The 11,461-nt window shown below is 49.3% G+C and overlaps 1 long non-coding RNA gene across 1 annotated transcript; it reads right to left on the bottom strand.

Annotated features, from left to right (window-relative positions):
* Positions 1-1,214: 1,214 nt before the first annotated feature.
* Positions 1,215-3,981, bottom strand: LOC149342784 (uncharacterized). The gene is made up of 2 exons (XR_016282684.1): positions 3,699-3,981; positions 1,215-1,324 (listed from the first exon to the last, which is right to left on the bottom strand). It is a non-coding gene; the product is annotated as an uncharacterized LOC149342784 (long non-coding RNA).
* Positions 3,982-11,461: the final 7,480 nt, after the last annotated feature.

The raw sequence follows: 11,461 nt of genomic DNA, 5'->3' as shown, positions 1-11,461 counted from the left end.
ACCTCCTGAATATTCATGATTGCTGCCAAAGCAACCAAATATAAATTAACCCAAAAAAGGCCGCCTTTATAGTTTTTCTTTCCCGCAGCAAAGAACTAATTCCTGTCCCTCAGTACTGCTTAGGCACGCATACTATATATCCGTCGGATTCTATATTTCTTTGTGTAGTTTTCAATCATAAATTAAAACTTCATCATCATCCCAAACTCATTAAGTTTAATACAACTTTTGGTATTCATGTGATAATTAAAGCCCGGCTTTCCTTTGAACTCCGCACCCTTTGGATGTTGCATTTTTTCTTCATTCATAGTCACCTCACGTATTGCGTGTCATCTTGGAGCAACACATACAATACACATCGTTCATCCATTCGCTAGCTTCAAAATCAAGCCCTCCGTATAATTACCTTCAGCTATTAAAACGATCCTGCTCCTAATTTTTATTGCACTCTTAACATTCTCTCATTGTTGTTGAAGCTTATTCTTTGGCTGAAATCAGTTATCTTTACAGCACGCAATAATCATATTATTCTTAGTAGTTTTGAGCCCCTCAAAGTTTTTAACAATAACAACACTAGATTTCCTGCATAACATTACCTGCTATTATCGAAGATGAGGCTAACTATGGAAATAAAACTGCATACTTTTCAAGCATCCCAGTATGGAATCCATTACCATCTGAAATCAAATCGCACCATAATCTGCACTCATTTCGCTACTCATTGAAGATGTCTATATTGTCTGCTGTGTATCGCTCCAGCAACTAGTGTATTTTTCTGGCCTTTTTTGTTTTCGTTTTGACATTGTTTGTGCATTTTGAATTGTTAAACTTATCTCTTTCTTCTCGTTAGCCTTATATTCTATTTTTCCGATTTTGCACTCCTGATTGCTCCTCTGTTATTTAACTGCCCTGCAAGTTGACACTAAACTGATGCATTTTCTCATAGGAGGTCCCCTGGAAAGTGTTTACTTCAAGACTTCCTCTTGTAATGCAGATATCTTTGTATGTACATATATCCCACAATGGAAATAAAATACGGCCACGGCGGCTGAATTTCGATGGAGGCAAAATTCTAGAGGCCCGTGTGCTGTGCGATATCAGTGCACGTTAAGGAACCCCAGGTGGTCGAAATTTCCGGAGCCCTTCACTACGGCGTCTCTCGTAGCCTGAGTTGCTTCCGGACGTTAAACCCCAATATACCAAACCAAATAAAATACGATGATGGTGATCAAATTTATTCTTGTCTATAACACCTTCGGCCCATGCAGGAACGGGGCGAACGACATCTTTTCACCTTCAGGCCCATGCTTGGCAACTCAGCCACCTGCAAAGGTGATAAAAAAAAAAAACATACGCGTCAACGTCACGAAAAGCACATTTCCTCCCGCGAAAGATTCTCACCTAGAAGTGATGAGGAACCCACCTTTTATAGGACGTCTGTCCCAGCTCAGCTACAAGAGCGAATATTTTCATACCGTGTACGCTAAACACAGTATTCGGTTTTCACAAGCAAATTACAATAAAACGTGTACGTTACGATTACTGTGGAAGTCTTTTGACCTCAATGACACAGTTCGGAGATTACCGCAGTCCATCCATTTGTCATCGCTTCCATTTAATTATCAAGACTGTTCGGGTCAAGTGCGCTATAAATCTGCTCTCTGCATTGCACACTGCTCATGTGCCGTTATTTTCAATGGCGCCCAGACCACTGAAGTACCTTCTTGTTCTTGCATTATGAGACGTACGGCACCTCCGTTCCCTACTTCGTAAGAGTGAGGATGGTATGATGTAAAACATCCATTTGAGGCTTTCCTTCTCACAAATTTGGAGTTGTGAAGTTGCAAAACGTCGACTGTACTCTCGAGCGTGAGATTCAGGCGGTTCGTTCTCTTTTCTAAAGGATGGTAATTGTGTGTTTACCCGTAAAATAGCGGACTGCCGAATAACATTCTTCGGCCCAGTTGGTGCGATTTCATTTGTGGGATAAGCTTGAACATCGGTTCTAGGGAAACAAACAGAGCACACTGCTGCAACGCGTTCTATGTCTCTACCTACGTCCCAGTGTTGAAACTGGCCCCCACAAATGTAACAAAAGTACCGGGCTGTGTGCTAACTTATCCCGATGCTACCATTTTAGCGCGAACTTACATCCGTGCAAAAAAAGAAACACGTCAAAAATTTTTTGATCCGTTATATCAAAACCAAGTGCCGAATAACTAGGGAATTCCGTCACCAATGAGCAGAACTGGAGGGTAATAACGGTCCACTTCCACTCTTCCACTCTCCTGCCATGGGCCTTTCCCTCCTTTGTACCCGTCGCGACAATGAGTGCTTAAAATATTTTCATGGTATTGTTAATTCATCCCGCTTTGCTTCGTTGTCTGAGCATTTGAATTTTTCAGCATCTTCATCTACAACGAGCTACCTCCCATTGAATGTAACATCCATTCACGCGCGCACTGATATGTTCAAATTTAGTTTTTTTTCCTCGTGTTATCGAACGATGGAATTCTTTACCCGGTGATATACGCTCCCTGGAACAAAACCTATTTTTCAATGTTGCTGCAAATCTTTGATTAGTCTGTTGAATTACTGTTCTGTATTTTAATGGTGTTCACTTCTGAATATGTTGTTCCTCTCTGCCTTTTCTTTTTTCTTTTTTTTCTTCCTCCCACTCCTGCAATAGCCCCATCGGGGCTGCAGTATATGTAAATAAATAAATTAATAAATAAATAAGCTTTGCGTGCTTGATAATTTATATCAGTGGTCGTGATTGTGCTCGGCGGCAGCAAATATTCAACCTGAATAATTAATCCCCCTGCGGGTCTCGTCTACGTGGTTAAGCAACCGCACCGACACTCTCTTTGGCGGTTTTGGATGTCTTTTTATACAGCTGTTAGCGTGCACATCTACACTAGAGGAGTAGTTGCGACATCACTTGTAACGCCGACACGAAATATCTACCTGCAGACTCGAAGTTCCGAGTTCTTCTCCTGTGATATATGCCGGCTTTGAACATATGTGGCTTCCCACGCACTTTCCATTGCGAGAATTACGCAATGAGTGGCTGCAAGTCTAGGGTAAGTTTGGTCTGGATATATTAAGATTAATGACTCCAGTGAAAGAGGTAAATTGTGTAGTTTTCAGCTATTCGAAGCGCAGGGCACTGGAGTTCAAGAACTCTTGGCGCAGATGTCTCAAAGCCCTTCACATACAAAAATTTGGCTTTCACACATGTGGCAACAGTGAAGGCCACTAGAGATTAATGCGATAAACAGTACACAGTACACAGTACACGATACACAGTACAGCCACTGCAGAGTACATGTAGCGGCATATAACACCATTGATAAATGTATGTGGCGTGGCCATATGCAAGCAGCAACAACTACGCTAATTTTTAAGAACGACGTTGCCCCGTAAAGCCATCGCTATCGCGATGTTGTTGGCTTCGCATTGTTCGTAATTCCTGGAAATGTCGTTAGTAAAATTTAGTACAGCTGTTACTCATTCCATTGCGTTAGTTTGGCAAAATGAAATTTTTAGCTATCAACCGAGATACACCGTTTCAATCGAAACTTTGCGTAAAACTGCTCATCTATGTTCACGAAAGAAAGGTCCTTTAGCTGATATATACACCGAATAATTTCGCCTTCAACACAGTCATAGAGGTGATCGCCTTTGCCTGCCCTCACCTGTCATATGCAATGCGAGCCCCCGCATCCCTTGGGACGGCACTCGAGGCCCTTGGAGGCGCACTCTTCGTCCGTGCATTCCTCGTACACGCAGTCGCTTCTCTCCACATTAGCCGCTATCGAGAGCAAGCCAACGCCGCCCGAAAACAGGCGAGCGCTCAGGAGCAGGGCGAAGCAAACAACGGACCCTCTCATGCTGAAGTCACGTTCGCTTCACCTAACAGGTCTCTGTTAGAGGCGGAAACGCTGGCAACTGTTCCGAGAAGGGCTTTTAATGGCCGTCGCTGAGATTTTTTGTTTTTTTTTCTGCTGGCGCGGTCATGTGCTTCGTAGGCTTAGAGGTTGCACCGATTTTAACGCCGCCTTTTCCGCAGATGTTTCTACAAAACTGGGGAATTCTTCACTTTTCATTCCTAGGTTTATTTTTGCTTGAACAAATGGCGTGGAATTTTTTCTTTCGTCTCTGGTGCTCGACACGTGCAGCGACGAATGGAGTACTTAAATAGATACCTTTGCTTCAAAGCTATAGCTTGTCACATGCGCACGCTTAGAAAGAAGTTCAGACATATCATGCCAGTCAACGTTAAAAAACGTTTCAGTACATGTGTGTTTTTCACGTTTCTTTCTTCCACACAAATGCGGTCGCCCCGGCCATGAATCGCAGTGAAGAATGGTGCTCATTGGCAAAACAGCTAGCGTAGGCCCTGACGTACGGCAGTAGGCTTGTGGCGAACAAAGGGAGAAGACGGTGTGTTTCTGAATCCGGTTTTATCACGGAAACAAAGCAGATTGTACTTCTTCTAGCGGTGATCGGCAAAGCTTGCGTACATTGCCAAAAACCCTGTTTTGCATTATTCAATGCTTATCCGCTTAACCTTACATGAACTGCTCTGCGTCACTATATTGCATGCACATGATGTCAATAGTTGCCGAGGTTTTGGAAAGCGAAGCCTCTTAGATGCAGTTGGGACAACTCTGCTCGCATAAAGGCTACTCTTTTGGCAACCTTAAGGTTATTCAAAGAACACTACACCGCATCGCAGCGCCACCAATGTGTGCGGTGTTTCCTGTGCGAAAGGTTATGTTTTCCTGCTTTCTTCTTCGCTTTATATTTATTTTCTTCACTTACTACAAATACTTCGTTGCCGTGGCCACTCCGCCGCGCCTCAGGCGTCTTGGCATAGTCTCGTACTTCCTGCTTCGCTGCCGCGGTAGATTAGAAGCATCCCATTTCACCACGTTGCTGAAATACACGGAAAGTGGTTGTGGTCGTGGTCCTTTCTCCACGTGTACCTCATAAAACGATTATCTCGCAATATTTGTAACAGGCTCTAGCTTAGTAAAACAAGCCACGTAGCCCTGCATATGTGCAGTGAACATTCTGTACGTCCGCTATGCATTGTTGTCAAAAGTACAGACGTTGACCCTTGACATCAGGGTAAAGGCATGGGCGGCTTTCCTTCCCTGTAAACTATTCTGTGCAGCACCATGGAGGCTGTGGTTGAAGCTGTTCAGTTATGGTGCTCGGCTGCTGACCCGAAAGACGCGGGATTGATTCCGGCCGCGGTGGTCGAATTTCTATGGAGGCGAAATTCTAAAGGCCCGTGTAATGTGCGATATCAGTGCACGTTAAAGAACCCCAGGTGGTCGAAATTTCTGGATACCTTCATTACGGCATCCCTCATAGCCTGAGTCGCTTTGGGACGTTAAACCCCCATAAACCACAAACCGTTCAGTTATGCAGCACGAAATATATCAAATTGCTTTCAGTTGTGGTGTTACAAGCCAGTCCCCTATTTGCTGAAATTCTATTCGCTAGTTCTGTTCGTTGAAGCGTATGCTATAGCTATGGATTTCGAAACTCCTCAAAGGTTAGGAAGCGTGCGCAGGAGGTGCCGGTACTACGCTACGTCTGCTTTATTTGACCGAAATTAGGAAAGTCTTACCGTGCCGCGACGAAAGATGGTACCAGATGCTATTTGCCTCGGTTTTGGACACAATGTGACGAGTGAAGTTTTATGACATAATGAAGTGCGCATAACGGAGCTTGTAAACTGTGATTTGGACAGCTCCTTGGAAAATGGAAAAGGGGGATGGCTATTCTGGAGAGCAAAAAAGAGGAGTGTGATCTTGCAAAAAAACAAAAAGATATTCGGTTCCTTCTTTAAACCGTACGCCATAATTAGACTTTCTTGCGCTGGTACAACAGACTGTGCATCAGCGACTTGCTTCGGTGCATGTAGATAAAAGGTAGAAGGCGGTTGGCATTATAATCGTAAATTATCATCACCCACATGTGTTCATGCGATGTAGCGAATGTGAAGAATGTGTGTGTGTTTTCTTGCACGATGCACGAAAAAGATAAGCATTGCGTTCCTATAATTAAGACAGATTGTGAATAAACAGCTGTTGTGTTTGCGCACAACGTTCGGTCGGTCGGTCGGTCGGTCGGTCCCTCCCGTCCATCTGTCCGTCCGTCCCGTCCGTCAGTCCGTCCGTCCGTCCGTCGGTCCGTCTGTCTGTCTGTGTGTCTGTCGGAAGGAAGGAAAAATTAAATTATCAGCAGGCTGCACTTATTGCACAGCGCGACAATATGATGTTCTGGACGAACTAAAGTGAAGATAATGGTATTCTTGCTTACTCGAACACTCTGCTGATGTTTTCCCACTTTCTAGGATAGTGCGCACGTGCAGAGGTAAAGCGCTGCATGCCGTCTTGGTTGAACAAGACATTAAGGAAGCTCCAGAGATGCAAGCAATGTTTTGGTGTTTTCAAAGGCACCCACCGCAGAACAGCAAAGAAATTAAAAGGTTATAAAAGGCAGGAACTGCATAGAAGGCCTTGTGAATCTCAGCCCGCTTTCTTCTCTGTGACTTCTCCGCCTGAGCTAGGCCTCCCTCCGCTGGGAGCTAGGCCTACTCCAACGGACGGTTCCGCCACCAAGGCCATCATGGAGGTGCAGGTGCAGGGAGAGGTTCTTAACCCCAACGACTACGACCCAAGGGACTGGACGCACATTCTTAGTGTGCCTGCCCGCTCCAAGGACGTCCTTTCAACAACCCGACGCCAGGAGGGCGCAGCCTCTGCTACCGGTACCCCCAAGTCTCCATGCCTTGAAAAGTCAGCGCACCTGCAAGCAACGCGCACAGCTGCGCAGCGTTCGCGGCAGCAGCCACCGCTTCCTGCTGCAGATTACAAGATCATTTTTAGATCACGAGGCGGGCTGCAGCTGGACCTGCTTCCACCCCGACAACTACGAGAGGCCATCCTCCAAGCGGCGTCCCAGCTTAAGGAGCCAGCGCGTACCCAAATCAGGGTACACCCGGTCAACAACACCTGCACCGTAAGCACGCCCCTAAAGGATGACGCGCTCGCTCTGGTTCGGGTGAACACCATCACACACCAAGGCAAGGAATTCGCCGTAGCACCTTACATAGCCCCGCCGGACGGAGCAGTACGCGGAGTCATCTCCAATGCTTATTGGAATGAGACCCCGTCAGAGCTCCTGCAAGACCTGCTCACCGGCAACCCAGACGCCCTCATCGTGGACGCCCGCCGAATGGGCTCCACGCGTTCCGTCTTAATAGCTTTCCGGGCTGGACCTGTCCCACGCGCAGTTCTTTATGGAGGAGCCCTCCACAGATGCACACCGTACCGAGGGCATATAGACGCCTGCGCGAACTGCCGCGTCCCAGGTCACCGGGCGGATGTGTGCGTCCATCCAAGGTCTCATAAGTGCCCCCGCTGCGGGCAGTCCCATCCCAAAGAAGATGTGCCCTCATGCACCTCCAGCTGCATTCTCTGCGGAGGCCCTCATATGACCGGAACTGGCAACTGTAAGATACGGGGCCGTAAACTAGCGTCCCCGAGGAACGCTCTCTCTCCCCTTCTTCATCGCGGCTTTCCCGCTGCGATCAACGCAGCACAAGCAACGGACGCAGCTCGACGCCTTCCCGGTCATCGTCTACAACCAGACGGAATGACAGCACCAACTCCTCGCGTCTCACCTGGGCAGACCGCGTTTCTGGCAAGGCTACCCGTCATCCCCCACCACCCCAGTCCTCCCAGGCAGATCCGCGAGACCAGGAGCTCAAGGCCTTGCGTGAAGAGGTAAGCCGCCTTTCCTCCCTCCTAAGCACCCCCGCCCCCTCCATGCCCCCTAAACCCGCACCCGCTGTCATTAACTCGACCCCATCATCCACAGACACTTCGAGCACCCCTCCCGCAAAGAAACAACGCACCACAGACGCCACACCCCCTACCGTACCCTCAGAAATAGACGCTAAATTAGCAGCACTCGAAGCCAAATTTGACCACAAACTAAAAGAGCTAGACGCACGCCTCGAGGCCAGATTCAATCACCTTGCCGCCACCCTCACCGAAAAACTTGAGCAGCGCATGGACGCTATGCTTACCAAGATGATGGAGCTCTTGGAACATAATCTTAACCATCGCTTCACCCAACTTCAAACCCCCTCCACTCCCCCCATCCTTCCTCCGCAAGCACAAACCACCTATCCTGAGCCACACATACCAATTGACACCCGTCTTACTTCCATCCTCAATCCCCCTACCATCCAATATGGAGGGGGGGAACACTAATTATCTACCCATTTTAACTTGGAACTGACGCGGCTTCCGGGCAAAGCGCGCGCCTCTGCAACTTCTCCTTCCCACCATCACACGCACGCCCCACATACTACTTCTACAGGAGACTGCACACCGGGCAACCCTCCCCTGCTACACATCTACACACTCGGATACTACTAACACACCCAGGGCATCCACACTCATCCACCGCAGCCTCACCTACAAAACTCATCACATCACGTCTGAGACGCCCTGCGTGATCACAGAACTTATACATCACACACATTCACTTCCTTCTATATTTATAGCAAACATATACCACCCCCCGTCCCTACCGATGGCCCCGCTAGAATCACTTCTGCGAAAGCTACACCATCTAGCAGGGAAACATCCCCTACTCATCGGTGGGGACTTCAACAGTCAGCATACTGACTGGGGATACACAACCACGACACATCGAGGTCGCAGGCTCTGGCTGCTCTTGCAGAACCTCCAACTCACTGTGCACACGTTTCAGACGCCTACGAGGATCGGCAACAGTGTCAGCATGGACACCAGTCCGGACCTGACGCTGAGCCGCTGTATCCGCGGCGTTACCTGGAACAGAACACAACATACACTGGGCAGTTATCATTACATTATACAAACCACTGTCCCGTACAAACCACCCCGTCAAGCAAATACAACACGCAAACTCATTAACTGGGATGCCTTTCGCGCTGCACGCACCGCCCTCCCAGACACTCCCATCGCAGACATCGACGAATGGGTGCAGTCACTCAAGCATGACGTTCACCACAACACGCGAGACATTGAAACTACAACCGAAACACCTACCCTTGACACACGCCTAGCCCACCTCTGGGAGGCTTATCACAGCATCCTAGAACGCTGGAAAGGCAACAAACACAACAGAACGCTTAAGAAGCGGCTGGCCGCGCTGCAGACACAAATCCAACAGCACTCTGAGGAGCTCTGCCGATCCAACTGGGGACAAATATGTGACGGCATCGCCGGAAACCTGTCCAGCAAACGCGCATGGCAACTCCTCCGACACCTCATTGACCCCACGCGCACCAAATCAGCAACACAGCACCACGTGACACGCCTCACACATGAACACATTGACGATCCCGACACCCTTCTAGACACACTTCAAACCATGTACACATCTCCAGGCGGCCCTATACCTCTACCGCCCTACACAGGACAAGCAAATCCAACACTCGACACCGACATCACGGAGACGGAAGTCAGAGCGGCCCTCCTGACCCTCGCGCCAACTCCGCACCTGGTGCAGACCAAATCACAAACTCCATGCTCCGTAATCTGGATGACCAATCGATCACCCACATTAGGAAATACTTCAACCAGTGCTGGAGGGAGGGTAACCTCCCGCAGTCCTGGCGCCACGCGAAGGTAATATTCATACTTAAACCCAACAAACCACTTACACTTCAAAACCTTCGCCCTATTTCGCTAACCTCATGCCTTGGGAAGCTCCTAGAGCATGTTGTGTTAACAAGACTCACAAGTCACATGGCGGACAACAATCTTTACCCGCATAGCATGGTAGGATTTCGCCCCCACCTATCCGCACAGGACGCTATACTGCAACTCTCACACGACATTTTCGACCCGCTTCTTCCGGGTCACATCAAGGCAGTCTTAGCTTTGGATCTCTCCAAAGCTTTTGATCGCATTGAACATCAGGCGATCATGACTGCTCTACCCCCCTTGAATGTGGGTGCGCGCACGTATGCCTACATTCAAGCATTCCTCACCGACCGCACAGCTGAGATACACTTCGGCCCTCTGTCTTCGCCCTCCTACACTCTTCAGAGTATCGGCACCCCTCAAGGGTCCGTCCTTTCCCCCTTTCTCTTAACATTACCCTCATCCCCCTCGCCCGAAAATTGGCCAATATTCCCCACCTGAAGCACACTCTTTATGCCGACGATATCACCCTGTGGACCCCTCACGGCAGTGACGGAGACATAGAGAACACCTTACAGGAAGCAGCCACCCTCACCCAAAATTACGCGCGGACCATCGGACTGTCTTGCTCCCCAGAGAAGTCCGAACTCTTCCTCATCCGGCCTAAGAACCACCGCTGCCCCCGCTCCCCCATTGCCATTGAACTGAATGGTGACCCGGTACCTGAGGTTGGAACCCTCCGTGTATTGGGCCTGCACATCCAGAACGATGGCAAAAACACCACCACCCTCAAGAAACTCAAGCAGGTTGTAGGCGCGATATCGCACCTCATCCGCAGGGTTTCGGGACGTCATAGAGGCATGAAGGAGCGCGACCTATGTCGCCTCATTCATGCCTTTGTCCTCAGCCGTGTGCTGTACACTACCCCATACTTACATCTATCCAAACATGACATAAACGCTTTGGATGCTTTGATTCGCAAGGCATTCAAGGTAGCACTTCACCTTCCCCTCAACACACCCACAGACAGATTACTAGGCCTGGGCCTCCACAATACGATCGGGGAACTGGTGGAGGCCCACCGACAGGCCCAATACATCAGGCTCACACAAACCTCCACAGGTCGGTATATCCTGGACACCCTCGGAATCGAAATACCGGCCAACGACCCAACCCTTCTCGCCATCCCACGATCCCTTCACCGAGAGCTCCTCATCAGGCCGCTCCCGAGGAATATGCACCCGTCCCACCATGAGCAGCGCCGCAGAGCCCGTGCGAAGGCACTCCATCGAGCGTAAGGCCCCCAGCCGGACGCCGTATGGGTGGACGCTGCCTGCACGGGTGATGAAGCGACAGCAGCTGTGGTGGACTCCTCTTTATCCGCCCTCCTCACACTACCTCTCCCTCCAGACACGTCCCCAGAGGCTGCAGAGGAAGCCGCCATTGCCCTTGCTATAACCCGCACGGAAGCCCGGTACATTTTAAGCGATTCTAAAACTGCGATTCTAAATTTTGCTCGAGGCCGAGTCCATGTCCCTGCTTTTGGCATACTGGACTCGCCCGATGCCCCCCCGCCCCGCCAAGTGGAGCTGATATGGGTGCCCGCGCACTCCGGGAATCCCGGAAACGAGGCCGCCAACCTTTTAGCCCGAGGTTCTTTAAACCGGGCTCAGGTGGCCTCTGATCGGGGATTCACGAAGGAGCGCATGCACTCATTCAGTGAGCTGACCCAGGCG

The sequence above is a fragment of the Amblyomma mixtum genome, chromosome 5 (genome assembly GCF_055824585.1).
Source record: "Amblyomma mixtum isolate Tamu chromosome 5, ASM5582458v1, whole genome shotgun sequence".
NCBI classification, from domain to species: domain Eukaryota; kingdom Metazoa; phylum Arthropoda; class Arachnida; order Ixodida; family Ixodidae; genus Amblyomma; species Amblyomma mixtum.
Note: the sequence above shows the minus strand (reverse complement) of the source record. Positions and strands in the feature narration are given on the sequence as shown.